Below are 27,076 nucleotides of genomic sequence, written 5' to 3' on the forward strand. Positions count from 1 at the left end.
CTGGTTGTGGAATGGTCTCCTTGCTTGGAAAAGTGGTCTGCCTTTAAAACTGTGTTTCACTTTTCTTGCCCATGCACTTCTGCTGGGGAATTTCTAGGATCTTTTACCTCTCTTACAGTTTCTTGTCTACCCTGTCCCCTAGACCTCTGTCCTTTCAGTGTTCCATCACTTTTCACTTTTATACTATTTTAACTTCTGTGACAAAGTTCCTCCCCTACCTTAGTGGGTCCTGCGCTTTTTGGCGGATTTGTTCACCTCAGTGATCTTCCCCTCTTGTGGAACCTACAGTCTGGGTGAGCTCCTCCTGTGTCTGATGAGGAGTTGGGAGGTTTGGGGGGAACCCGGGCCGCCCTCTACTCTGGGTTCCAGCCCAGGGCCCTGTGGATCACAGCTGTCTATAGTGCCTCCTGTACCAGCTGCATGACAGCTACAACTCCCAGGGCTACTTCCCCATGGCCTCCTCCAAACACCTTCTTTATCCTCACCACAGGACCTTCCTCCTGGTGTCTGATAACACTTGTCTTCCTCAATCCTCCAGCAGTACACTCTCTCACTCTCAGCTTCTTGCTCCCAGCTCCTCACACGCACTCCTTCTCTTCTGGCTCCTCCCTGCCTGACTGGAATGAGCTCCTTTTTAAACCCAGGTGCCCTGATTAGCCTGCCTTGATTGGCTGCAGGTGTTCTAATTGCAGTAGCTATATCTACTGCCTTCTAGAAAGATCTTAATTGGCCCCAGGTGCCTTGATTAACCTGGAGCAACTGCCATTTGGTTACCAGGGTCCTAGGGATTTGTTTAGCCTGGGGCTAACATACCTGTTTCTCAGTACTTTACTGTAGCCATCCGGCCTTGCCCCATCACACTTCTCTCTTCCTAACTAAACCCACTGAAAACACAAACCATCACCCCCAGAACTGACTCTAACGTGCTATTTGCTGCCATCACATACTTCTTACTGCATGTGTGTTCTACCCTGTCTTGTCTGTTTAGACTGTAAATTCTTTGGGATAAGGACTGTCTGATACTCTGTACAGGGTCCAGCACAATGGGTCTCATTCTTGGTTGGTCCTTAGGTCCTGCCATAATTAACATGATTAGTAGTAATAAATCTGTGAGATGTAAAACAACTGAAGGGAGCACACTATGGAATTAGGGTTGAAAACTACCAGGAGATCATAACATCTTCCCTTTAGCTGTAACTGCAACATGAGAACAAGGCTGATCAGGTGCAGGTTTTCATTGTTGCTGAATTTAAACAAAGAGCATTTTCCCTTCATGTGTCAGATTATACCAGAGCAAAGTAGTATCAGGTCTGGTGGATTTATTTATGAAAGTTTCATTAGGAGAAGGAAGCCTACCCATTATAAAACACAAATCCCTGTCATTCTTTAACTCCTGATGTATCTGCAAATAAGCACCTGATAGACTGAGACTCGCACTGTTTCTCTCATGTTAAAAGTAGGGCAGGACCTTTTATGCTGAGATTGAGAAGAACCATTAATTAGGGAGTATATCCTCTGAAGGTAAAGCAGCTCAGTACAGTACGTGGATATTTACACTGTCTCCAAGAGAGGAGATGATATATTACTTACTTGGTCCAATAGGGACTAAACATAGTCCTGCTGTGACTGCAGGGAACTGGACTAGATGACCTCTCGAGGTCCCTTCCAGTCCTACAAGTCTTTGATTCTGTGATTCTATGACTAGTGCCATTGAAATCAACTACTTGGGTTAGCAAGTTCTTGCAACATTAGGCCTATGTTATGGACACACATTATTACATGCTGGCCATATTAAGATTTTTATACAAGTGTCAGATTTATTTCAGTGATAACTTGTTCTCTTTCTTGAAGATGTATTATGTGTTTCACATGTCTGATAGAAGTCTGATCACTGTAGTGTCTGTGTGCAGGCTTCGTTGCTGACAGGAAAAAAAATGTTTCTTAATAGTGGACAGTAGGAGGTTCAGCCATTATTTCCTGTACAGGAGCCCAAGTACCTAATTCCAAGTCCTCTGAAGTAAATGGAAATACTTCTGTTGTCTTCAGTGGGCGTTGGGTCAGGTCCTGAATCATGATGGTGATATTGTTTATACACCAAAGCTACTATGGAGATGGATACAAAATGATTTAGGTCTTTCCTTGACTCCGTGGAGCTAAGGTTAAGGCCTGTCTACCTGACCTTTATGGGCTGTTGTTTGACATCCATAGCTTATTAAACTTGATGGCAATTTTCAGGAAGCAGTTACGGGGATTCCCTAACATGTAGTTTTTTGCCATGTTAGATCGCGATTCCTACAGAGGACAGCTTGCTTACTTACCAGATCAGCAGTTGGCCGGTGTGGTCAGATGTTGGCTGCATATGTGTGTTCTCTCTGTGTGTTGTCTCAGCTCTGCACAGATAGTTGGCACAGCAGACCTTGATCGAATTGCCCAGTAACCACAGGCCTGTTCGAAGGAATGTGATCAGGTTTATTGTCAAGGAAGCATAGTCCTAATGCCCTGGATGGCTCATTGGTTACAGGTACACTAACACATGTACGCCGTTGCAATAGACTAGCTCAGTTAATGGCAGGACTTCCCACTATCCTCTAGGCCAGCCAGACACACTTCCTTTGAGGCTTCATTTTATACATCAGTACAAACAAGTTACATATTGCCCCTCTGACATGGTTAGTTACTGCTCCCTGACATCGTTTGGTACAACCCATTAGCTTGTACATGTTGGTTTGATCAAAACATCTCTATCCATCACACTGTCCTCCTGACCGTATCTTTAGGAGGAGTCAATGTGTTCTCATTATCTTTGGGGTGTGTTTGTACCGTACTTGGTATCAGGGGGTTCTGGTATCACCCTTCTGGAATGTGTTTGTGTGCGTGTCCTGTTCTTAGTACCTCTTAGGGATGTGTCTGTTTTTGCAATATCAGTCCTATTCTTGCCAGGTTCTGTAGCCTGCTCACAACCTGTCTCTTGCTAATTTTGCTTTATATTAGCAAGGCTAGACCATTACTTTAGTTCAGGCCTCACACTGGTCTTCTGATACAAGGGCTGATAACTTAGGCTCTCTTCATACTACAGTTGGTTTCAACCACAGGTGTTAAGGCCTGGGTCAGAAAGTTCTAGCGGGACATTTTTTGAGACTGTGTATTCATTCCCTTTGGCATTATCAAACACTTTGTTTTGTCCCTTCATTGAAGCAAATATGTCTTGCAGTTCTAAAATAAAATTGTAGACGAACTACAGAATTCTGAGTTCCAAGCAGTTCAACTTCTTAGGTGAGGATAGAAGTAAGTCAATGCACTTGATTTGTTATAGCTATTTAATTCTATCTGCTCAGCATTTTTAGGCAGTTAATTGCATAGAGGCTTAGGGATGCATTCCATAAGATGCTGAAGTCTGACACACATTCCTCCTTGGTTACATCGGCACTCTGGGATAATTATGTGGGAAGGAGCTCCAGTGGTTTAATTACTGTCTTCTGTAGGCTTTTTCCCCTCACAATTCCTCTGTCCATGAAGCTTGAGAAGTTCTGTTGCTTTGGAGAGTGTGTGTGTAAGAAGAGTTCTACATAGGTTCCAACAGGAGTGAAGTAGGACTTGTATTTTAGTGGGTAAGGAGCTGTATGAGGAAATCTCTTGCAATTTACATAGGCACAATATATAATGCAGTGAAAGAGAGACAGCTAATATTTCCAAAGCCACAATCATTCCTAGGTTTTCATTCCAAATAACACCTCATATCAATGCTGTGATCTGTTCATTTGGGTCTTTTGTCATCTTAGCTTAGGAGACTCTGGTCTTTCCACAGCTTTTCCTGGGCTAGAAATTGGATCAGGAGTCAAATGTCTGCTGTAATAGAGCTTGGCTGTGAGGCTTTGATGACACTGGTTAAAAGGCATATGTTCATTGCCCACAACTGCCTGTGCTAAAGCACGAGCCCCTCATGCTATTTAGCATCTGGGCATGTGCCAAATGAGTCTAAGATGCCAGGCCTCATACAGTCACCAGAGTTCACATTTTGAATGAACACAGAGTGAACCAATTTTGTCTTCGATCTATGCACACTGTGAATGGCTTTGCGATCTGGTTGGGCTACACCCGTATAAACAAGGATATTGTTTATACCCAATGGGTCGTGTGCCTGACTTTGTCTGATTATGGGACTGCCTATGAGCAATGTTCTTTAAGATGAATTTAGATGGTCCAGTTAGTTTCCACAGGTTTTTCAAGGCCTGTTGTAATACAGTCTGTCCTGGTGGCAGTCAGACCCATTATGTGTCTTTTGCCTTCATTCTTGTTAAGGTGCTCTCTTAATGTGCGCATGATCAAACAGAAGCAAAGGTGGTTGTCACAGAAAGCAGGCAGGGGCTGTTGCTGCAGCAGTCATTAGCTAAAGTAGGATACTGGTAGCGGTTTCTTAAACCAACTTTCTTTCTTTAAAAAAGATCAGACCAAATTTAAGCTAGCACTGTCCTCCAAACAGATGGGCAAGTGTGATCTAAGGAGCCAAGATGTCTGTTTTTTGAGCAGAATTCCAAAGTGGGAGCCTCCAAGCAACAACCTGGTCTGAAATGCCTGAGCCAGGGGTAAGGTGGTAGAGGGTTGGTTTAATTCTCAGTTTCAGGGTAGGGGAGTTGTCTGTAATTGTGCAGGATTGCCAGTTGAGCAGAACTCCTTTTGATAGTTTCCCAGTTTGGTGGGAATTTTCTCATCTAAACCACTTCAATGAGAAAATTTAGCACTCTTCTTATATCCAGGAGTCACCCCAAAACTGACAATCACAAATTAATAAGATAAATGAAGGTCAGGTTACGTGAGCATAATTCCTACTGAAACTACAAGCATGATTCAAGGTCTGTCTGATCTTTGCCTAATGCTAAGAGACCAAGGAATCTCAGTGTCTTTAGTCAGAGAAGGTTAAAAGGTTTCTTGATCATGTTCTGACAAGTGAGAAGATTTCTGATGATAGACAGCTTTTTAATTTAGCAAACAGAAATGCAACAAGATCTGATGACTGGAAGCCAAAGTTAGACAAATTCAGACTAGAAATAAAGTGCAAATTTTTAACAGTGAGGATAATTAACCATTGAAACAGCTTGTCAAGGTAAGTGGGTAGATTCTCCATCACTTGGAGTCTTTACAGCAAAATTGTATGTTTATAAAACATCTGCTCTAGCTCAACTATAACTTGCAGGTTTGACATAGGAACCACTTGGTGAAATTCCATGGCCTGAGTTATGCAGGAGGTCAGACTAAATGCCATAATGGTCCCTTCTGGTCATAAAATGGATGACTCAATGAGCTAGGATTCACTGTAGAATTCTTCAGATATTCATTCTATGCAAACACAAAGCCTTAGAGTCTGACAAACATTACTGCAGTTGGTAATCAGGGAACACACACAACTCTGAACCCATTTGTTGTCCAGTCTCCAGCAAGTGGAGAAGCTCTCCCTTGGAAGATAACGATGGCAGCTGCATAAAACTGACACAGGGAAGAGAGCCAGTTAGTATGGTGTTATGAAGGACAGCACTGTGCTCCATTAGCCCAGTGACTGATAAACAGTTTTTATAAGAGAATGTTGTAAATGGTGCTTAACTAAGGGAGGAAGCTGATAGGCTTGCCTGTCTGTGGCAAGCAGGCCAAGGCTGCTCCCATTAGTGGACTCCTCAGTAATTCCATCTAGGTTTTCTCCAGTTTTCTTATGGGCAGAAAAGAAGAGGGTGGGTGGCCTTGTATGACCTAGAATTATGCAGTGAGTCCCTCTGTTCCAGAAACACACACAAGAAGATGGAACCCAAATGCATTCTCAAGCATTGTGTCGGGAGGCGCTCAGCCTCTGGGTCTTTTTGTTTGTGGCGTGCCATTCATCTGGACTCAAGATGAAGACCCTAGTGAGGGCAGACAGTTTTGTTGAACTCTTTGCTACCCCCAGAAGGGGTTCATTCAATTTTGATTGTGTGACTTAGTCGGAGGGCTGAGCCACTGAAGACCTGCCTAGCAAGGTCAGCAACCTACAGGGGGCACCAGGAGAAGAGATAAAAAAAAGATTGCATCATGACACCCAGCTGATAGGAACACTCAAAAGGCAACTATTGCCTATCACACCCAGATGCTGGCATCACCACAGTCTTATAACTGAAACTTCTCATCATGGTTAAGGAGATGTATCACTGCAAGATCTAGCATATGGATTGCGAGTTATGACCTGCCAATCTTCGTTAGAACTAGCAGTGTTCTCAGGAGCCTGGTTGTTTTACAGGTGTTCCCAACGCTACAGCTGAAGTGACCTGGATCCTAAGCATGTCCATTACCGGGCGAGAGACATTCATTTTCCATGTCCCTGGCCCCATATTACTTTTATATAAGTTCTGGCTCTTCTGTATTGCATTTACCAACCCTTGCGTTATGTCCATGTGCAGAGCCACACCTGAGCAGTTGGTGTACTCTGGAAAGCTGTGCTACCAAAGTATGTTTGCTGAAGCGAAGTGCATTAAAGGTTATTTCCTGATGGGAATTTTAGACTGAAATATGTAGGTAAAGCATGTGCTTCTATCCAGCTTGAGCACACTTGTCTTCTCAAGTATAGTTAAAGTTTTTCCAGTTATCCCTCAAAGCCCACAGAGAATGGTCAACAGCATGACAAATGAGTGATTGACAGGTGTATACACAGATAGGAACCAGCTAACAGTTGGAAGAATAAATTCACCCAAACACTGACATGTCCATGTTTTATTATGAACTAAACAAAAAGTTGTCTCTGTTGCTCTAGACAGTGTCAGCTGCTGATGCTGATTTTTTCTCTCATCTGTATTTTTTTGCAGCAACCTTTTAAGAATACAAACTTCTCTTCCTTCCCTTTTGGGTCCTCTGCCACCTGGCAGTTACGGTGTGTCATTGGTTCTGTTGCAGCAAAAGCCACTGTGGCTGCTTTTGTCTATCGCTTTTTCTGTCCCCAGGATAGTCAGTAAGAACTTGCACATTTCTTGGAATGGCAGGCAGTAGTTACTATGCAGTCAATGTCTTTATGAAAAGCTCATGGCTGCTTGGGTCTATCTGTTGTGTCCGCTGGGAATAGCTTGGTGATTTTAATAGAGGAAATGCAGGACATACTCACCAGGATTCAACATTTATTGACAGAGTCTCTAGTTTTTAACCTTATGATCCTCCTTGTCATCTCTTACATTGAAGATAGTGCTGAGGAAACCACAAATTTTCCAATAAGAAGTCAAAAGTTTGGATTCTTTCCTAAGACTTTTCTTGATGGATCTATTATTTGATCAGTCACACCTACAGGACCCCTCTTTCTTGACAGATCCCGAACTCCTGCCTCTTTACAATACAGGTAGCCCCAGATCTCATAAATCTGACTGAAGAATAGAGTTAAGTCACAGCATGTTGGGCAGCATTTCTTCTAGGTCCTGCTTCTGCTTATTTCTAATTTCCTATTAATTTTGGACTTCCATATTATTCAGAGCCCAGGGAGCTTGGGGCCCTGTTAGAAGGGAGTAGAGCTTGGCGAATAACAAGTTTTTGTGTTTCACTAGTAATTCTGAAAAAATAAACAAAAAAAAACAGTTTTGGTTGAACTGAAAATGAAGTTTTTAGAAATACACCTCCACCTTGATATAACTTGGTCCTCGGGAGCCAAAAAATCTTACCGCATTATAGGTGAAACCGCGTTATAATCGGGGTAGCAGTGGGGTAGCGGAGCCCCAGGCCCTTTAAAGCGCTACCCAAGCCCCGCTGTTAGTGTCCCAGGGTAATGGCGGCAGGGCTCAGGCAGTGATTTAAAGAGCCCCGGGCTCTGGCCACTGCGGGGAGCCCAGGAACCTTTAAATCTCCGCCCGAGCCCCGCTGCCAGATATAATGCGGTAAAGCAGCCCCGGCCCCCAGAGTGCTGCTTTACCGGATTATATCCGAATTCCTGTTATATAGGGTCGCGTTATATTGGGGTAGAGGTATATTTGAGAAATTGAAAAGTAACAAATTTTTGTATCAGATCAAACAAAGCGTTTTGTTCCACCTGAAATGAAACATAAGTTTGGATTTCAAGCATTTTTACTATTTTTCAGTTTTTAAAAATAAAATTTAAATTTTGAAACAAACACTAATTTTGAATGGAAAAATCTGAACATTTCATCTAAAAAATGTTGAAACAAAGTGTTTAGATTCCCCTCCCTCTCCCCCCGAATTTGTAGGGTTTTTTCTTTTTGACCCATAAAATCCAGTGAAGCTAATCAGATCATGAATCATCATGATCAAGGATTAGAGATCAGGACAACCAAAGAGAAGCACTTGAGAAGACTTGAAGCCATTTAAATGAGATGTTTGAGGGCACTCAGAGGGGTGATGTTGCTGGACCACATCTGGAACGATGTCATCAGGAGTGAGACCAAAATTTGTGGTGTTGGAGAAGAGTTGTAAGAGAGGAGGCTGTGGTGGCAGGGATACATGCAAAGGATGGATGAAGAGAATACTGATAAGGAAGCATTTGATACTAGAGTTTGTGGGCAGAGAACAGGAGGATGACCAAGAGGGGGATAGACTGTGTATGGGACGACAGAGTGGATACAGACTGAGTGTTGGACTGGCAAGTCTGGAAAAGATTGATCTGGCAACCTGACCCCAACTGGCTTGGAAAAGTGAAGCTGACACATTTACAAAATGTTTGTGTTGCCACATCTGCATTTTCACTGGGTTTTGGTCAAAAAATTTCACCCAGCTCTATGAGGGAGGCCCCAAGTGTATTTCTTCCTCTCCATAGTGGTGATGCTCCTCATCACTTTGTTGGAGCTAGAATATAACTAAGGCTATCTGCATCAGTAACATAAGTAACTAATGCATGTTTTGCCTGAGAGAACAGCGGCATCCCAGCCCTCCCTCGGTGGAATCTTCAGGAGGTGTAGGTGCAGCAAATGTCACATAGCAACAACAACGTTAGCTCCCCTTTCTGCAGTAAGTGACCCTGGCCAGATAAACACATCCAAGATCTGCATGTGTCAGTGGGCCCAAAATTAGTTACATGATGATACTTCTTCCAGTAGTAAAATGGTATTTTCATCTGAAAGCAGAGGATTTTCTGATGTATGCAAATCGAACCAGTGTGGCTTCCTAGAGTGGAACTGCCTGAACCGTTGTGACAGCCTGAGCACTCAGGCTGGGGAAAAAACACAAGTTTTCATTTAAACGCCTTGGCTCCCTGAATATCCTGAGTGTGCTGCAGAGGTTTTTGTTAAAGTGACTTTTGAGTTACAAGGAGCCCTGCTCACTGGTGTTCTGCATTGTGCCTTGCTCTGCAGTGATGATTTGTGAGGCTTTCAGGGGCCAGTCCTGCTTTGCGAGGGCCGGATTTCTAACAATGGGAGTTTAGTTCCATTTATTTTGAGACCATCATTTACAAATACAAAATGGAAGGAGCCAGACTGCTGCAGCTGAAGCAGTTGTTGTTGAGAATCCTCCCATGATCAGATCTATAATTTCTAGGCAGCAGTTTCATTGCAGTCTTTGCTGCCATGGAGACACATCACTAGTGGCCATTAAACTAGCACTGAGGCTGTTGCTGTGATTCCTATCTGTTTGTGTCTGTCAGCATTTTCTGTTTCCTCTCCTGCTTTGATGGATTCCATGTCTTCTCTGCTGAGAGAACAGTTTTCAGTGTGTTCTTTCAGCCAGTGACCTGTTGGGCATAGTGCTTTGTGCCCAAAAGAGGGCCCCCTCTCTCTTCTGCCTTTAAGGGGGCACCTTTTAATTTCTGAAATGCAGCACTCTGAGCTGTCTAGTACCATCTCCTTGTCACATTGGGCAGCTCCACACCATCATATGATGTGCGAGGAAGACTGAATTCCAGGAAGAACCTGTGCATGCTCTGTACAAGATGAAAATGGGTTATGTAGACAATGGATCCAGATGGGGCATGGTTGTTTGGAGTGGAGTACAGTCATTTCTGATATTCAAGAGACCCATTGTAATTTCACTGCATAAAATGATCTGTGTGGAAACTTTGCAAAGCCAAGGGAATTTGAGGGCTTACAATAAAAGTACTTCCTCGACCAACACTGTAGTGCAGCTACCTTATTGCTGTAGTAAGAAGAGGAGTCACGCGACATGTCTATGAACAGAGAGGTTGAGAGCATGAGGCTAATTTCCTTTTTAAGTTCCGAGTTGCAGTCACTCCTGAGAGTTTTTAATTTTTAAGTCTTTTTCTGTACTCACTACCAAATGTGCTAGGAAGGAAAATTCCAGAACTTCCTGAATGCAGGTGCTCTGCAGCAATGGGAGTGCCAGATGAGGCTATCACAGGGTCCCCATATCCAGTTCCTCAAGATGACGCTAAAGCTCACCAGGAAGTTTTGAAGAGAGTCACTTCCAACCTGGGGTTCCAGGCAAAGGAACTGGAAGAGCCCTCAGACTCTGTTTGACGTCCTCTGCTCCTCGGCTGCTGCCAGGATGGCCCTGCCCCTTCGTGAAGGGGTATACAAAATCACTAATGACTTGCGGCAGACCCCCTCTTCCCTGGCCCCTATCTCTAAGAGGGCCAAACGCAAGTACTTTGTGCCAACCAAGGGGCATGAGTACTTATACTTCCACCATGCCCCCAATTTCCTTGCAGTTAACCACAAAGAGAGGCAAGGACAACCCGAGGCCACCCCCAAAAATAAAGACTTGAGGAGACTGGATCTCTTTGGATGTAAAATGTATTTATCTTCCAGCTTTCAGCTGAGAGTGGCCAACCACCAAGCCCTCCTTGGCCAATATGACTTTAATATGTGGCAAGCCATGGCCAAGTTCAGAGGGGCGCTCCCGAAGGCTTCCAAGAAAGAGTTCCGAGCAATCCTCGATGAGGGCACGTCCGCGGCCAGGACGGCCCTCCAGGTGGCGTTGGACGCTGCTGCTGGACACACCATGGCTTCTGCTATCTCCATGTGGCAAGCCTCCTGGCTGCTTCTCTCTGGGTTGTCCTCTGAGGCTCAGCAGTCAATGCAGGACTTGCCCTTTGACGGCAAAGCCCTATTTGCAGAGCCTCAGGGACTCCCGCCGCACCCTGAAAACCCTGGTTCTTTACATCCCAGCCCCAGGGCATAAGCAGTTAACAAACTGCAGCAGCCTCAGGGCGAGGGGAGCCAGCCTCGGCAGGACCAGCCCCACAAACGGGCCAAGGGCTACTGTCCTGTTCGAGCCACCCACCTCCACCCTCTGCCCAGTCTGGCTCGACCCATACCAAGCAAGGGGCCAAATGGTCATTCTGAGGGTGCGACCAAGGGTGACCTACCAGACTATTCCCTGGATCCATCCGACCCAGTGTTCTCCAGCCGCTTTTCCTTCTTCCTTCCTGCTTGGACCTCTATAAACTCCGACCGATGGGTCCTCGGCACAGTGGAGCAGGTTTGTATCCTCCATTTCCTTTACAGCCCCTCTTCCCACCAGCATTCCCTGTTCCTCTTCAGGAACCCCTCTCATGAGAGTGTCCTCACCAGGAGGTAAAGGGGTTGCTACAGCTGGGTGTGGTGGAAGAAGTTCCTCTCGAATACAGGAACAAGGGGTTCTATTCCTGGTACTTTTTAATCCCAAGGGTGGTCTGCGGCCCATCCTTGACCTGCGAGACCTCAAGAAGTACCTAAAGGGGTTAAAGTTCCACACGGTTTCCCTGGCCTCTATATTATCCCCTCCCTGGATCTGGGAGACAGGTATGCTGCCCTTGACTTGAAAGATGCATACTTCCACATAGCGATCTTTCAAGGACACAGAAACTTCCTCTGGTTTACGAAGGGCCCCACCACTACAAGTTTATGGTCCTCCTATTCGGCCTGGCGACAGTACCAAGAGTGTTTACCAAGTGCATGTCGGTGGTAGCAGTTTACCTGAGGCGCCAGGATATCCGGATCTACTTGTAGCTCAATGACTGGCTTGTCAAGGGCAGCTTCAGTTCTCACATCCAAAGGGAGTTTGTGGTGCTTCAAGCCACATGCCACTCTGGACCTACTGGTAAACAACAAAAAGTCAACATTAGTGCCGGTGCAGAGGATAGAGTTAATCAGAGTGGTCCTCAACTCGACCTGTGCCAGGGCATTCCTGCCATTGGAAAGGTTCCAGACATTGACAAACCTCATCACGAAAACCTCCTCATTGCCTCTGACTACAGCCAGGGTCTGTCTGCCCCTGCTGGGTCACATGGCAGTGTGCACTTACATGGTCCGCCATGCCAGGCTCTGGATGCAACCCCTGCAACAGTGGCTGGGGGTGGTCTATTCCCAGTCCCAAGACCCCCCGGAAAAGATCGTTACCATTCCCCAGGCAATACTTACCTCGCTGAGATGGTGGACCAACTGCAGGACAGTCCTGGAGGGAGTTCCATTCTACAACCCCCTTCAGTCCATCGAGTTGGTGCCGGATGCCTCAGACCTTGTCTGAGGTGTTCATCTCGGTGACCTGCAGATTCAGGGGAGACAAAGTTGCATATAAACGTCAAAGAGCTCTGAGCAGTCCCGCTGGTATGTGGAATCTGTTGGGCAAGGTGGTACGATTCCTGACAAACAACACAGTCTTGATGTTCTACAACAGGCAAGGAAGAGCACGCTGATTGGCTCTCTTGTCAAGAGGCACCCCGTCTGTGGGACTTCTGCATCAGCAATGAAATCCAGCTGGAAGCTTGTCACCTTCCCGGTGTTAAGAATATGCTGGCTGACCTGCTGTGCAGGGACTTCTCTCACCACGAGTGGTCACTCCATCCAGAGGTAGCCTGCATGATCTTCCAAGGGTGAGGAGGTCCCCAAGTGGACCTGTTTGCTATGAGACAGAACAGGAAATGCCATGGGTTTTGTTCTTGGCAAGGTCTGAGCAAGGGCTCCCTCTCCTATGCCTTCCTCCTGCTGTGGTCAGGGAGCCTAATGTACCGTTCCCTCCAATTCCATTCATCAGCAATGTCCTGGCAAAGATCAAGAGAGACAAAGCACAGGTTGTCATGATTGCTCTGGCATGGCCTCACCAGCATTAGTTCGACACTTTACTTAGAACATACCAAGCCCTTCTGTAAATCAACTCAACTCTTTATTGCTACAGCGGACAGGATGAAGGGCCTTCCGGAGTCTTCACAGAGGATTTCCAATTGGATCATCTCGTGCATAAGGACCTGTTATGACCTGGCAGGGGTTCTGCTGCCACTGATTGTCAGAGCCCACTTGACTAGAGTGTAGGTGTCTTCGGCAGCCTTCCTCGTGGACATTCCTATCCAGGATTTCTGTAGAGCGGTGACGGTCCTCTGTCCATGTGTTCACAGCTTATTATGCCATCACTTAGCAGGCCAGGGATGACGCTGGGTTCAGCAGCGCTGTGTTGCAATCTACAAGTCCATGAACTCCTACCCACCTCCAGGGGTGCTGCTTTGGAGTCACCTAATATGGAATGGACATGAGCAACACATCTTGAAGAAGACCAGTTATAGAAAAGGTAACTGTCTTTTCTTCTTCCTTTTCTGTAACTGGTCTTCTTCAAGATGTGTTGCTCATGTCCATTCCACAACCTGCCCTCATTCCCCACTGTTGGAGTTTCAGGCAAGAAGGAACTGAGGGTGGGGGGAGCCGGAGGCACTCCAGAGGGCGCCAGAGCCACTCCCCTATGGATTCTGCTGAGGGAAAAACTGCTAGCAAAGGTGCATGTGGCGAGCACACACACCTAATATGGAATGGACATGAGCAGCACATGTTGAAGAACACCATTTACGGAGAAGGTAACACTCTTTTCTTTAGAGCAGGGTCTGTCTTCCTGTGTTTATGTGCCATACCTAGCACAATGTGACCCTGATCCTGATTGGGGCCTTTAAGTGCTACTCTTATGCAAAAAATGCATGATAATACTAATAGCATCTTCAGCTCCACTTTTGGAGGATTGCCAAGCACTTTAGCAGTATATGTAGGGGTCATACCATTCACCATTGAAATGCAGCCACCATAGGATGGAACATGGTAGCTATTAAACAGCTCACAACAACACTGTGCAAGAAGTTAGAAATGGACATGGAATAGTTTACAAGATCCATTTTGAACTTCAGAGTGAATACAATGATGCTGATTTTACAGTAATTGCAGTTGTTCAGGACAGGGGGGCAGTCACTCCAGCTTCTGTGTTCTGAATCTAGCCTTTACATCTCATGCACTGTATTCTGTTGACAAGATGAAGGTTGATCTCTTTATTCTTTTAGTTTGCATTGTGTTGCCTTTGTTTGCCATTCTGCTTCTGGCATTGCTGGTGTTTGAGACAATTCCATTTTGGTATCTTGGTCTAGTGCTTGGCAGCTGGTAACAGCAGCATGTATAAAGCTTGTGAAATGCCTGAGAATTTGCGTGCGTTTGTGGGGAAGAACTAAAGCCAAAGCCTCTCCTTTTTGAGGATTATGATCACATCATTACTGGAGGGAGTTCAGAGAAGAGTTTAAAAAAAAAAGTGATTAAGGGGCTGGAGGGATTGATTTATGAGGAAAGATCAAAAGAGCTAAATTGTGTCAGTTGGATAAGTGACAACTAAGGGAACATAAAAGTTCATAATTATTGGAAGTCTGTAAACAGTGAAAGGGGTGAGAGATTATTCAGGATTTGACGAGGGAATGAGATTATGTTAATGAGGGGGAAATGGGTGCTAAATAGCAGGAAAATCTTCTTGATTCAGATGTGTTTTACTGTGGAATTTCCTACTGATTCAAGACCTGTCACTTGCAACATCACTTTTACATTTATTTATTTTTTAAAAATCCCAAATGTAAATATCAGTGCAAATACTAAAATCCATAGAAAAATCACTCCTGTGGTTGTACATATTCAGTATTTTTGACTTTTAGGGAATTAGAGAGTGACTTTAAGTTTACAGTTAAATATCAAATGTTTATATTGTATAAAGAACAGGAGTACTTGTGCTACCTTAGAGACTAATAACTGTATTTGAACATAAGCTTTTGTGGGCTACAGCCCACTTCATTGGATGCATAGAATGAAACATAAGGGGTGTGTGTGCCCCACGCTGCAGAGGAAGGCGAAAAACCTCCAGGGCCTCTGCCAATCTGCCCCGGAGGAAAATTCCTTCCCGACTCCAAATATGGGGATCAGCTAAACCCTGAGCATGTGGGCAAGACTCACTAGCCAGCACTCAGGAAAGAATTCTCTGCAGTAACTCAGATCCCATCCCATCCAACATCGTATCACAGACCACTGGGCATACTTATCTGCTGATAATCAAAGATCAATTGCCAAAATTAAGCTATCCCATCATACCATCCCTTCCATAAACTTATCAAGCTTAGTCTTAAAGCCAGATATGTCATTTGCCCCCACTACTCCCCTTGGAAGGCTGTTCCAGAACTTCACTCCTCTAATGGTTAGAAACCTTCATCTAATTTCAAGTCTAAACTTCCTAGTGTCCAGTTTATACCCATTTGTTCTTGTGTCTACATTGGTACTAAGTTTAAATAATTCCTCTCCCTCCCTAATATTAATCCCTCTGATATATTTATAAAGAGCAAGCATATCCCCCCTCAGCCTTCTTTTGGCTAGGCTAAACAAGCCAAGCTCTTTGAGTCTCCTTTCATAAGGCAGGTTTTCCATTCCTCGGATCATCCTAGTAGCCCATCTCTGAACCTGTTCCAGTTTGAATTCATCCTTTTTAAACATGGGAGACCAGTACTGCACACAGTATTCCAAATGAGGTCTCACCAGTGCCTTATATAACGGTACTAACACTTCCTTACCTTTGCTGGAAATACCTCGCCTGATGCATCCTAAAAGTGCATTAGCTTTTTTAATGGCCATATCACATTGGCGGCTCATAGTCATCCTGTGATCAACCAATACTCCAAGGTCCTTCTTCTCCTCTGTTGCTTCCAACTGATGTGTCCCCAATGTATATCTAAAATTCTTATTATTAATCCCTAAGTGCATGACCTTGCACTTTTCACTATTAAATTTCATCCTATTACTATTACTCCAGTTTACAAGGTCATGCAGATCTTCCTGTATGATATCCTGGTCCTTCTCTGTGTTAGCATAACCCCCAGCTTTGTGTCATCCGCAAACTTTATTAGCACATTCCTGCTTTTTGTGCCAAGATCAGTAATAAAAAGGTTAAATAAGATTGGTCCCAAAACTGATCCTTGAGGAACTCCACTAGTAACCTCCTTCCAGCCTGACAGTTCACCCTTCAGTACTACCCGTTGTTGTCTCCCCTTTAACCAGTTCCTTATCCACCTTTCAATTTTCATATTGATCCCCATCTTTTCCAATTTAACTAATAATTCCCCATGTGGAACCGTGTCAAATGCCTTACTGAAATCGAGGTAAATTAGATCTACTGCATTTCCTTTGTCTAAATAATCTGTCACTTTCTAAAAGAAGGAGATCAGGTTGGTTTGGCACGATCTACCATTAGTAAAACCATGTTGTAACTTGTCCCAATTACCATTAACCTCAATGTCCTTAACTGCTTTCTCCTTCAGAAATTTTTCCAAGACCTTACATACTACAGATGTCAAACTAACAGGCCTATAGTTACTCGGATCACTTTTTTTCCCTTTCTTAAAGATAGAAACTATGTTAGCAATTCTCCAGTCGTACGGTACAACCCCTGATTCAGGTGCCAGTTCCTTTAATATTCTTGGATGAAGATTATCTAGGCCCTCCGATTTTGTCCCATTAAGCTGTTCGTTTGGCTTCTACCTCAGATGTGGTAATATCCACCTCCATATGCTCATTCCCATTTGTCATCCTTCCATTATCCCTAAGCTCCTCATTAGCCTCATTAAAGACTGAGGCAAAGTATTTATTTAGATATTGGGCCATGCCTAGGTTATCCTTAACCTCCATTCCATCCTCAGTGTTTAGCGGTCCCACTTCTTCTTTCTTTGTTTTCTTCTTATTTATATGGTTATAGAACCTTTTACTATTGGTTTTAATTCCCTTTGCAAGGTCCAACTCTACACGGTTTTTAGCCTTTCTCACTTTATCCCTACATGTTCTGACCTCACTAAGGTGGCTTTCCTTGCTAATCCCACCATTCTTCCACTCCTTGTAGGCTTTCTGCTTTTTCTTAATCACCTCTCTGAGATGCTTGCTCATCCAGCTTTGTCTACAACTCCTGCCTATGTTTTTTTTCCCCTTTCTTGGGATGCAGGCTTCGGATAGTTTCTGCAGCTGCGACTTAAAGTAATTCCAGGCCTCCTCCGCATTTAGATCCACAAGTTCTTCAGTCCAATCCACTTCCCTAACTAATTTCCTTAATTTAGGTTCCAATCAGGCAACAAGATGATGTTTTTAAAGCTGCTCTCTGTTGCTTTCATATCTGTTGCCAATTTTTCGTTCTGGCTTTTTGCATTCCTTTGAAAGCCCAGTTCTTCTGGGCTGGTTTGATAAAGACCTGCTAGGTACTGTGAATGATGGATGCAGCTCTGAGAGAGCAGAGAATATTCTGGTGGCATCCTGGCTGTTTTTGAAAAAACTATCTGGGAAATATGCAGATGCATGTGCTAGATATATATCTTCCTCCTGCAGCTGCTAATAAAATAACAAATGAATTTTAAAAGTTCTTGGCTTATACTCTAACGAGGAGCCTTTGCATTACATTAAGGCTGAAATTCCACCCATTGTGGCTTAGGAAGGCAGCTATTCTGGGCTTGTTTGGGCAGGTATAGTAATTTCCTATACCAATTAACTGAAATAGCAAGGCACAGCAGCTGGATGAGGATGGAGTTCCAGAACCAGTTCTGCATTTCTGGTTTGTTGGTTTAAAGCAGACCTTGTAGATTATTTTATAATATTTTTTGTGAGTATAAACTATCCATACTACCCTCATTTTTCTCTCTAACTGGGACTCTCAAAGTCCACAACTCAGAAGCAGCTGCCCAGGTTGAGAAGATTACAGTTGCTCTGGACAATTATCTTTCTATGTGCCCTGTAAAAGAGGAGCTCTGAGGCGTTTAATCAAACAGCGAACTACTTAAATGGATTATCAAACAGTACAGTCACACACCCATATATACATACTGGTCTCCATATATCATACATCCACAGTATTTTCAAGTTTAGATACCTAATTTACACCTGAACAAAATGTGCACCTAGACTAGAGAACCACAGATGCGAACAGAGATTGGGCGCATAGTTACCCACGCTGTGTGCGCAAAGGCCTCTTATTGCATAAAACAATGGGCACACTTGTTTTTGCTGGCACAACTTAGACAACATATTTGAAACTTTAGCCCATGCTATGCAAATAACTTTGCCTACATGGAATGCTGCTTTATAATAATTTCTTGTGCTCCTTTTAATTGAATTTATATACTGGCTTTTGCAAGTAATCATTGTGTCACATTTGAGTATAATGTTGCAGTGACATGAACTTAACATTCTAATGGAGCTGGTGTCACTTAATTTGATGTGGGATACATTTTTCTGGAAGCAATAAAATGAGACAGATTAAACATACCTGGTAGTTCCAGCCCACGTGGGGCACACTGGAACTTCTAGGTACTTCAGGTTGCTTAAGGCTGCAATAATCACTTGGGAATTCACTGCCTGTCAAGATTTCTTGCTTAAAATAAGTAGGAAGAAAAGTCGTGTGTGTGTCTGCTGGGAATTAGCAGAGGTAAGGTTGTCCTGAAACTTGGTTGGCACCAAATCCGCTTCCAGCTGAGTAATATGAGAGAGAAATGTTTCATTGTTTGCATCTTCGATCCGTAGTACCGCTTCTGTCTGATCATTGTCTTCCTCCCACACGCTTCCTCAAACTTCATCAGAGTCAAGCTTCATTAGTAAAAGCAGCAAAGAATCCTGTGGCACCTTATAGACTAACAGATGTTTTGGAGCATGAACTTTCGTGGGTGAATACCCACTTCGTCAGATGCATGAAGTGGGTATTCTCCCATGAAAGCTCATGCTCCAAAACATCTGTTAGTCTGTAAGGTGCCATAGGATTCTTTGCTGCTTTTACAGATCCAGACTAAGGCCTTGGCTACACTCACACTTTACAGCGCTGCAACTGGGGTGTGAAAAAACACCCCCCTGAGCGGTGCAAGATACAGCGCTGTAAAGCATCAGTGTAATCAGGGCAGCAGCGCTGGGAGCGCGGCTCCCAGCGCTGCACGCTACACCCATAAGGGATGTGGTGTACATGCAGCGCTGGGAGAGCTCTCTCTCAGCGCTGCCGCTCCGACTACACTCACACTGCGCTTTGAAATTCCAAATGTAGCCATACCCTAACACAGCTATCCCTCTGATACTTAAGCTTCATTAGTGCCTCCCAGTTATGGAGTAAAAGAACATCTCAGAGAGAAGGTGCTACATTCAGGTTATAAGTCCTTGTCACAGTTACAGAACAGGGAGCTTGTTAGATTCCTTTATGTGCTCTGGAATTACACCCCTCTGGTGACAGGTTTTACTATCTTCACCCGTCTCTGGGTGGAACCATGCAGTTCTACCGCTCTTAGGGCTTGTCCACATTACCCGCTGGATTGACGGGCAGCAGTCAATCCAGCGGGGGTCAATTTATCGCGTCTAGTCTAGATGCGATAAATCGACTGCCGAGCACTCTCCCGTTGACTCCAGTAATCCACCAGAGCAAGAGGCGCAGGCGGAGTCGACAGGGGAGCATCAGCAGTTTACTCACTGCAGTGAAGACACCACGGTGAGTAAATCTAAGTACATTGACTTCAACTAAGTTATTCATGTAGCTGAAGTTGCGTAACTTAGATTGATCTCTCCTCCTCCCTTCCCCCCTTCTCAGGCCCCCCCCCCACGCGTAGACCTGGCCATAGACTCAGTCTCTGGGCTGCAGCACCCCTGCTTACATGAGGCTATGATAGGTCCAGCTATGTTTGACACCTGTAAGCCCTTTTCCTTTGGTAGCCTGTGACCAGTGGCTAATTTAAAGATACTTAAAAACAGCTTCTTCAAAACCAAATATTATTTATTCAACCACAGGTACACAGCAAGCAGAGAAAAGGGATAAAACAACAAAAGGCCTGTACACCTTACCCAAAACTTGCAAGAAAAGAATAAAGTTTAGGTAAGTTTCACTCAGCCCAGACATCCCTACTCCTGCACTAGGAGAGACAGACAGCCCTTTCAGCATCCCATCAATATCTGTGTGACAAAGATTCACCTCTCGTCCTTGCTGCGCACTCACTCCCTTCTCCCACTTCCTCTCTAGAATGAAGTCTGTAACGGTTTAGTGCCCTTTTGATCTTAGGTTCAAGCCTGGGATAAGTAAACCTGCTAGCCTGGCTGGAACCCAGCAGATGGATGTTTCCTAGTTAATAAATACCCTATTGTTCCCTTAAGGCAGAGATGGGCAAATTACAGGCCGTGGGCCACACCCAGCCCTCGGGACCCTCCTGCCCGGCCCCTGAGCTCCTGGCCCAGGAGGCTGGCCCCAGCTTCTCCCCTGCTGTTCCCTGTCCCCTACAGGCTCAGCTCACTTAGCCGCCGGCACAATGCTCTGGGCAGTGGGGCTGCGAGCTCTTGCCGAGCAGTGCAGGTGCAGAGCCACAACCTGACCCAGTCTCCGTGCTGCGTAGTGGCATGGCTGCCTCAGCCAGGAGGCACGGCTGTAGCACCCCCAGCAACTGGTGCTCCAGGCAGCGCGGTAAGCGGGCAGGGAGCAGGAGGTTTGTGGATAGGGAGCAGGGGAGTTCGGGGTGGTGGTCAGGAGTCAGGAAACAGGAGGGTTGAAATGGGGCAGAGGTCCGGGGGGCAGTCAGGAAGGAGAGGGGGGGGATGGATGGGGCAGTAGGGGGGAGTCGGCGCAGGGGATCCAGGATGGTCAGGGAGAAGAGGGGGTTGAATTGGGGCAGGAGTCCGGGTGAGAGAGTCAGGAATGAGAGCAGGAGTTGGATAGGGTGGTGGGGGGCAGTTAGGGGCAGGGGTCAGAGGACAGGGAGGGATGGATGGGGCAGGGGTCTGGGGTGGGAGAGGGACGTCGCATCAGGGGATAAGGAATGGGGGGTTGGATGGGGCCGGAGTCCCGGGGGGGCCATCAGGGGACAAGAAGTGGGAGGAAGGGTGTCAGATTGGGGTGGGGGCTGGGCCACGCCTGGCTCTTTGGGGAGGCACAGCCTCTCCTAACTGGTCCTCCATACAATTTCAGAAATCCGATGTGGCCCTCAGGCCAAAAAGTTTGCCCGCCCTTGCCTTGAGGAAACTTGGTATTTCTCTGGTGATACCTTATCTCTGTCATTGTTTCATTTCCTATTTGTTTCTTCCTAAAAGCTGCCTTTGATTTAACTGCTTGCAGTCAGGCAAGATATACATCTCAGTTTATCTGCTATTATTATGATATTCATAAAAATAAACCAGACAATCACCTCATCCTTCACATTTCCTTTTCTGTCAGAGCTGCAGCATGCTTTCCAGCTCCCATTTAGAGAATCCTGAGTGCCATTGTGGTTTATAAAACAAAAAAGCAGCCACTAAGAACTTGACATTGTGCAGAACTCCTGAAACATGGGGCAGATGTTACTGGCTAGGTTTGGACTATTACTCTGCCACCCACTGAAAAAGGCAGTTATGCAGCTCTTCCTAATTCTAGACATTAGTGATGGAAAAGGCCTGTGAGATTGTCTGGTCTGTCCCTTGGGGCCAGTGCTGGATGGTGAGCACCAACTTCACCAGAGTTAACTCAGAATTATACTTTGATTTTTCAGCTAATTTTTTGTAATTACATAAATTTGCCCAAATGGACCTCCCTTTACAGTCCATACATTTAAACATTTCTTGCTATAATTTTGCATAGAAGTAGAAAGATAATTTTGTAATGGAATATGGATGTCAGAGATTGCTGGGGCCAGAGGGCCCAGGATCACATTTCTGGAGTTCTCTGACACACTCAAGTTTTCATCCAAGGAATCGATTTTAAAATGATGAAGTGCTTTTCTGGGGACAGTCCTCCCATGCTTGGGATCTGGCCCCTGTACCGCACACTGTGAGGTTAGATACAGAGGTGCTTCTGCACATCTCCTTTAGTAAGAACATAAGAGCTGTCGTATTGGGTCAACCCAATGGTCCATCTAGCCCAGTATTCTGTCTCTGACAGTGGCCAGTACCAGAGCTTCAAGGGGAGTGTACAGAACAGAGCAGTTGGAGTGATCCACCTCATCTTCCCTTCTTGGCTTCTGGCAGTCAGTGGTTTAAGGTTACCCCCTAAGCATGGGATTGCATCCTTGATCCTCTTGGCAAATAGCCACTGATTGGACCAATCCTCAGTGAACTTATCTAGTTCTTTTTTTTAAAATCCAGTTATACTTTTGGCCTTCACAACCTTCCTTGGCAATGAGTTCCACAGGTTAATTGTGTGATGTGTGAAAAAGTACTTCCTCTTGTTTGTATTAAACCTGCTACCTGTTAATTTCATTGAGTGACCTGTCATTTTTGTGTTGTGGGAAGAGATAAATAACACATCTTTATTCACTTATTCTACATTATTCATGATTTTATAAACCTTTATTGTATCTGTCCTTAGTCATCTCTTTTCTAAGCTGAATAACTCTAATCTTTTTTAATCTCTTCGTATGCAAGCTGTTCCCATACCCTTGATTATCTTTGTTGCCCTTCTCTGAATCTTCTCCAGTTCCACTCTATCCTTTCTGAGTCAGTGATGTAGCCTGAAATGCAGGGCCATGGTGGCTGGGTTCATCATTAACAACTGATTCAAACCAGTCTGACTTTGGACAGTTTGGTGAAGGTGGACATAACTAATAAAAATAATTCCAGTCTTGTTAATAAGATAAATATTTGTTTTCCACTGTTTGGGGATTATGAACATCAGATTTAAAGGACAGGAGGTTTAGCAGAGGATTTTCAGCCTCTGTCATTAAATTCATGAGAAGTAGTAAAACAAACCCCATTTTTGTAGGTATCCATGTGTCTTCACCCTGCATCAGGATATTGCCCTTTGGCTGGGGAAGAGATTGTGTGTCCTGGGTTGGCCTTGTGTCTGAAATTGATGATCTTTCTCTTATTTATTAATTTCAGTTAAAATATAAAAAAGATGACAGGCTTTATTGCCCTGACGGTAGCGGTTTACAATCATAAAGTACTTCAACAGTAGCAAAATACAGTGAGAAGAATACCTGCTACAGCAGCACTTACCCACCTCACTCCACCTCAAAGGCTGTGTCATCTGTCCTCCCAAGAAATTCTCTGGTATTAGTTATCATTTGTACAACACCATCAGTATGCTTGGCACTTTACAAACAGAAAGCTTTAAAGTTTGATATGGGATCCTAGTCAGAGGTTTGCTCCTTTGCTTACTATACTACTGTGACAGGTTTCAGAATGGTAGCCCTGTTAGTCTGTATCAGCAAAAAGAATGAGAAGTACTTGTGGCACCTTAGAGACTAACCAATTTATTTGGGCATAAGCTTTTGTAGTGATAATCAGGATGATCCATTTCAAACAGTTGATTAAAAGGTGTTTCCCATGCTAATTTTTCCCCTACTGTTACTCACACCTTCTTGCCAACTGTTTGAAATGAACCATCCTGATTATCACCACAAAAGTTTTTTTTCTTCTGCTGATGATAGCCCACCTTAATTGATTAGTCTCGTTAGAGTTAGTATGACAACATTTGTTATTTCATGTTCTCTGTGTATATACATCTTCCTATTGTATTTTTCACTGCATGCATCTGATGAAGTGGGTTTTAGCCTACAAAAGCTTATGCCCAAATAATTTTTTTAGTCTCTAAGGTGCCGCAGGTACTCCTTGTTTTCCCCATTCGCTGTGGCTCTCTGTCTGACTCTTCTGTGACCACACCTGGAATTTTGCATACGTTTCTGAGCAGCTCATTCCCAGTAAAACACTGATGTTTGAGTTTCTTTAAATGTTGGTGATCTGGGATCTTTGTCTGCTGGCAGTTATTGGCAGCTCATTACTAACGTGATCTTAAAACCGCTAAAAGACTCTTCTAAATGTGTTTAGGAGGTGGGCTTATGTCAGGGGCTCATATCTCATCAGTGGTGAAATCATTTAAAATTAACAAACTGGAGGGAGTTCAGAAAGGAGCAACAAAAATGATCTTGGGTTTGAAGGCACTGGGTTAAGAGGAGAGATTAAAAGTGGTAAATATGTTGTCTCCAGGAGACCACTCTAGGGAGGTAGGACAAGCTTGAGCTTACAGACACATGAAGAGTGTAAACTACTAGGAGAGGAATTAATTAGTGCGATACCTGGGGGGCATAACAAGGATTTTAAAGATGAAACCAGGAAAGGAAAATTTAGGCAAGAGGTAGAAGTTCTATTCTGGGGGGACTTTTAAAGCTAGGCTGCCTAAAGCCCAAGAAGAAATGTTACAGAGAACAATTCTCTACTGGCTGCAGCGTATGGGCTGGATGATCTAGAGGTAATTTCCACTTCTAGCTTCGATGAGGCTATTACATTCACTGGTAAAGACAGAGGGGCTGTTTGGTTATTGGTAGGTTTAAATCAGCTTTTAAATGCCACAGTCTAAAAAGCTAAAATAGACAGGCTGGTTGGTTGTGTTAGGTGGTGGGATGTGTTTGGGTCAGGATGCCACTCAGACTCAGTGCTTAATTTGTAATGAAAGAGTCACAGGGGCTGAAGCAAATTGTTTACTTTCATAACTGATGCAGCAAACCCAGAGGTGCCATGGCTATGAACTGCCAAGCCTAGAGGTGCCGGGACTCAGCCGTTGCAAGCGCTGGCACAAATTAAGCACTGCTCAGACTGTTCTGGTTTCCCAGCCGATTTCTCAATCTCTGCTCTATTTCCACGTTTCAGGTATCCAATAGAAGAGACTTAGCAGCAACTACAAAGCTGCATAAAGCCTGCAAATTTCAGTGTGGATTTATGTAGCCCTGTTTGTCTGTGATACTAACCTCAGGGCTGAAGGGAGAGCATGCTGAGTCACACTGGCACCTGCTACTGAGAAGTCAGCTCCCTGGAGTCAGATGGTTTTTTGCTTTTATGGAAGTCAAGCTTGTCTGATAATGCTCTCTCTCACCAGCCCCTGCTGCGCAACCCCTTGTGTGATCAGCTGGTTGTCTCCTCAGACACTTTCTGAGAAACATTGCAGAGATTGTTTTGTTAGGAAATAAAGACCCTTGGTAGCTACAAACTGCATGAAGCCACTTACCTCTCCTGGCACCAGGTGGACAAGAGAGTGTCTAACGGCCTGTTGTGATAATTGGGCCAATAAATTTACCCTAATTGTGAACTCAGTTGTAAAAAGTATGTGAAAGTTCAGAAGTTGTTACAATAACCTATGATAACAAATGTTGATGGCAAATAGATCAAGTTGTGTTCAATAATGAACAAGTTCAAAAGAACTAGACAGAGAAACTAGATTAGTCCAGAGAAAAAGGGCCTGCTGATACATGTCAAGGATTCTGTTGAAATCACGTTTGGTAAAAACAAGATGTAGAACTGGAAATTCATGAACCAAAGTTGGCATGTCAGATATTAGGCCTAATTGGTGGACAAAATCACGAGGGAATGAGCTGTTCTGCCCATCATTCCCTTTCGGGGGGTCCTTAAAAGAGAGAGACTTTGTGGGGAAAAGATGGAAGAAGAGCTGCTGGAGAAAGCTTAACCGTTGTGGCTGCAACCTTGCCTTCTCCTTGGACTTGCAGACTTTTTTCATCCTGATCCTGAGGGATGCCCTCACCAGATCGAGCCAGAGGGAGGAACCCAGTTGACATCCCCACCTCTACCAGCTCCAATTGAATCCCAAACACCACCTGAGATGAATTGAGATTAGACTTCAGCAGCAGCTGCAACAATAGCAATTCCATCTCATCTCAGCTACTTTTTCTCTTTTCCTGTTTACTTTGAAGACCATGCTAAGAAGAATTTCCTTCTAGCACAGACTGTGTCCATGATGCTACATCCCTAGAAGGGAAATGGCGAAGGCAGTGACCAGCCATTGATCTAGCCATTGCACTGCTCCATTATTGAACACGATGCTGAGTGCTGAAGTCAAGATTTTGCCAACTGTGAAACAAGGGTTCTTCCTTCTGAAACTCTCCAGCTAAAGGGAAAGGGAACAAGGGATGCTGGTAAAATGAAACCCATACCTAATACTTTACATTTCAAATGCTTTTAACTGGTTTTCTTTCTTTTCTGTATCTTTAAATAAAACTTCAGAGGGATTTTTAGGGGTGTGTTTGCCATGGTACTAAGCAGGCAGGGGCCCCTGTATACCAAACCCCAGACCTTGTTTAACGCTGTTAATGCTGGACAGCAAGTGATTTCTGTTAGTACCTTTGGCCTCTGTTGTCCATCTAAATGAAAATCCAATGAAAGAAGTCCCAAGATTCTGCCTTCCCAGTAGGCAGTGGACTGCACTCAGCTGCATCCGGACTACACACGAAGATGGTGGATATTTCCTCCACAAATGGAAAATCAAAGCATCACCAAGTGGTGTCTGTGGTGAGGTACAAAACCATGAGATTCATCACAGACAATTGTCCCATTCATGCTTAGAATGATGGTACAAGGGGTAACCATCTAACTACTCCAGAAGCATTAGAATGGCTTTAGAATCTTAAAATTCAATTATAATCCAGCTCATTGCTTTTCAGATGCCATGCGAAAGAAGTCCATCTAAATTAATACAATAGGCTTCTGTGAGGCTTTGGAATCACCAAAGCCCTTGCTGTTAATATGTGAAGCGGAAGACACAAGCTGCCTTGTGAGGCTAGGGATAATTTGCAGGCGAGAGTCAGGCTGAATGATTGCTATTTATCTCATGAGAGTAGGGGTGATCTCAATGCTGCTTCAAAAGTAGTTCTCTGGGAGATCTGAAAAAAGTATAAGTAGCCATCTTCTTTCTAGGGCAGTAGCATGATAGACATAGTCTGTGCTAGAAGGAAATTTGCTTAGCATGGTCATAATAGCAGCTGAAATGAAAACATTTTGTAGTGCAAAGGTGCACAGCCAGATACTGACATGGAATACAAAATCCCCCTCATCCATGGTGTTACTAAAGGGGAGGAGGGAATGAGGATGGAGGATAGCAGTTCAGTATTGGGACTAGAAGGCAAGAAGGACATCTTTAGATAACAGCCAACTTTAAAAAGAAAATATTT

At 44.4% G+C, this 27,076-nt stretch overlaps 1 protein-coding gene across 2 annotated transcripts in view; it reads left to right on the forward strand.

Annotated features, from left to right (window-relative positions):
* TTC28 (tetratricopeptide repeat domain 28) overlaps positions 1-27,076 on the forward strand; it is a 316,685-nt gene that overhangs the window by 33,892 nt on the left and 255,717 nt on the right. Inside the window, exon 1 of one of the 2 annotated variants that reach the window (XM_030582636.1) lies at positions 20,006-20,037. The exons of the other annotated variant lie outside the window; for it this stretch is intronic. The gene's annotated coding sequence lies outside the window, so the exon portion shown is untranslated. Of the gene's footprint in view, positions 1-20,005; positions 20,038-27,076 lie in introns of those variants that run through there. 2 annotated transcript variants of the gene reach the window in all.

This window comes from Gopherus evgoodei, chromosome 13, assembly GCF_007399415.2.
Source record: "Gopherus evgoodei ecotype Sinaloan lineage chromosome 13, rGopEvg1_v1.p, whole genome shotgun sequence".
NCBI classification, from domain to species: Eukaryota; Metazoa; Chordata; order Testudines; family Testudinidae; genus Gopherus; species Gopherus evgoodei.